This window comes from Aplysia californica, unplaced genomic scaffold, assembly GCF_000002075.1.
Source record: "Aplysia californica isolate F4 #8 unplaced genomic scaffold, AplCal3.0 scaffold00111, whole genome shotgun sequence".
NCBI classification, from domain to species: Eukaryota; Metazoa; Mollusca; class Gastropoda; order Aplysiida; family Aplysiidae; genus Aplysia; species Aplysia californica.
In genome coordinates, this window is record NW_004797381.1 from 494530 (window position 1) to 497752 (window position 3223).

At 36.4% G+C, this 3223-nt stretch overlaps 1 protein-coding gene across 1 annotated transcript in view; it reads left to right on the forward strand.

The window, feature by feature from the left end:
- The window catches only part of LOC101854158 (phospholipid scramblase 1), a gene marked incomplete at its 5' end in the record, with an annotated part of 29305 nt that overhangs the window by 24219 nt on the left and 1863 nt on the right, over positions 1 to 3223 (forward strand).

Sequence of the window (3223 nt, forward strand, 5' to 3'; positions counted from 1 at the left end):
ATTCTGGTGAAATCAGGCTCTCGTCAAAATATTGAAATTAAAGAAACTGGTGTTTTTCTGGCCGTCTGGCAGTTTTGTTTTTATTTTCTTTTATTGACTCAACATTTTTTACATTCATGTAAAAACAAATTTCTGTGTGGATTTTACTGAAAGATATTGAATATAAAGGGACAAAAAATGTAAAATTTTTAGTTTCCAAGGCATCTTCAAGCTATGAAAATTAGTAAATTTTGGCAACCATTTCCTCGCTCATTTTACCTCTGATGCCAGATGATCCTCACCCTTCAATTGCAAATATCTTGACTTTTATTCAACATACATGGATTTTTTAAAACCAAAAGCAAGGCAATTGAACGGCTCTAAGATGATACCAATAACCCCATATGCCCAAAACTTGTGCCACATAGAATCTATATGTGTGTGGGTTGTGATGTGGTGGAATCAGGCCCTCGTCAATTTTTGGGCGTATAGAGTTACTGGTATTATCTCAAAACTTGTTAATTTGTCTTGCACATGGGGAAAAATATGCATCTATCTTGATTAGAAGTTGAGATGATTGCTGGAGGTGGGGGTTGCCTGGTGTGAGAGGTAAAATTAGCGAGAATATGGCTGCCAAAGTTTGGTGATTTCCAAAGCTTGAGTGTCCTTGGAAACTGGAAATTTACATGTTTTGAAACTTTAAATTAAATTAATCATCGTTTTTTTGTAACATCCACACACGAATTTGTTTTTAAAAGGACATCAAAGGTTTTGAGCCGAAAAGAGAAAATTTGTAAAAATTGCCCAACTCCCAGAAAAACACCGATTTCTTTGGTTTCATTCTTTTGACAAGCAGTTACACCACACTGCCTCACACACACACACACACACACACACACACACACACACACACACACACACACACACACACACACACACACACACACACACACTTAGAGAGAGAGAGGGAGAGAGAGAAAGAGAGAGAGAGAGAGAGAGAGAGAGAGAGAGAGAGAGAGAGAGGAGCCTATATGTATATATTACATATGTCTATATCTAGAGAGAGAGGAGCCTATATGTATATATTACATATGTCTATATCTATACATACACACATAAATATATTTATTTTCGTAAAGTATACACACACACATAAATTGGCGTTCAAAAGAAACTTGAAAAAGTAATCCCCCGTCATCGTTAGTAAGCGTTGCGCACTATACCCACTTATGCAGCATACCAATAAAAATATTATTGTGTCAGATGATGCAAAATTTTGTTAGCTTTATATTATTTAATCATCTGACACATTAATATTTCATTATATACTAAGAGTCACCTGAGTTATGGTTACTAAAAATTAACCTTAAAAATAAAGCTTGGCAAAACCAAACAAACGTAAAAGTGTGTACGCAAAATGAAACAAATGTAAACGTGTTTTTGCGCCTTTGTTGATGTTCATCAACATTTGTGAAGTGTACACATGTATTTAATATCAAGTGAATCGAGAATATTATTGTCTCTGCAATGAATAGCATCTTCTGATGATATTTTCAGGTTAGAAAACAGAGCAGTCACAAATAGCCTACCACACAAAACCACGACTTAACATTACAAGTGCTCATTAATACATTGTTTTGTTTAGGAGCCATTGGCAGGAAACCCTTTTTGCACATGGACTCTATTATGGCTTGTTTAATTTTATCTGACTGCAGTCAAAACAAGATAAAAATGAAGTCACTCTGTTCAATCTTCACCGATTTTGCATACGGGTCTAAAAGTTGGATGACCAACAGGATCTAAAAGCCCATTCATAAAAGTCACTGCAAACTAAGGTTCTGACACATTTTCTTTACTGTAAGCCTAAAGCGGGTAAAAAAATAATTGGGGATTTACAGCATACGCCTAAAACTTTTAAAAGTTGACATTATATTTTCCTCAACACCATTCTTTAACGTTCCCCTTAGTAACACGATTCATGAGACGGGGTGACTATTTTTCGAGACTCACATGGAGCACGTGGAGACGTCTAGACAGTCCGGGGTTGAGATCTACAAAGCCTACACTGCAAAGGGTCAAGCAAGGCGGTGTCCTGTCTCAAAATGAATAATTTGTGGTTGAGGCAACTGTTAGTCCTTTATTTTAGTGATCCTGTGTATGCACTCAAAGAGCGGCATTAAATACAGGGCCCAAAAATAAAAGCTGTTTTGAAAAAATATTTTTGTTTGGCCTCTGGCCTGCTGAAGTGCCATGCAGCGTTTTGTGGGCAACATTCCTCAATGAGCTAGATTTTTTTATCGCGGTCGGACGAAAGTGAACAAGCGAAAGTTAGATTTTGGACAAAATCATCTGTCGGTGAAGTACAGAGGCTGCGAAATTGCCATGGTTTGGGGTGGGCAGGGGTGGAATGAACAAAACCGCCCACGTCAGAATATCGATTTAGGTGACTTGCATCGAGCAAGTGCTGCAACGTCATGTCTTATCCAAATTTTTGCCCTGGTGTCATTCAAGTAGACGTCTCCATGCATAACAAAGGACTTTCTCATGTGATCAATGCCACTAAACAATTCTTGGAAAACCAATAAATCATACCAATGTGGGAGTTATCACCAGTAAACTGCCTTGATATGAAGCTTACAGGTATGTGAAGCCCGATTAAATAGCTGACGAAAAAAATGGACTTTGCTCCCAATTCAGACAGATTAATTGCAATCTTTTTGACATGTGGGATGAAATGACGGGTAATTATGTCCAAAATTCAATAGAGGCCATGTCTAAAGGGATTGTACTCTACACAAAACCAATGGCTCCTTAACAAAATCCCAAAAGCACATTTATTGTTAAGACTGAGTTTTGCGTGTGACTGCTATGTTATCAGGTTTGTTTCAAACAGTTGTAATTTATTTTTGTTTACTGCAGGCAAAATTCTCCATTCATTTGATATGCAAATGTAAGCTTTATATCCATTCATCAATAATGGATTCTCCTTAGTACATGTGCAAAGACATTTTTTCACTTTTTTGATTTCGCACAGTTTTACCAAGTGTGATTTTTTAAGGTCAATTTTTAGTGACCATAACTCCAGCGACGCTTAACACAGATGTAATATTAATGTATCAGATGAAGCACAATTTTTATTTGGTATGCTGCAATAGCGTTTAGTGCAATAATTTGGCAAATACATTTTCAAATTTCTTTTCGAGGCTACTGTATATTTAAATACATTTTTGTATTTATTATATTT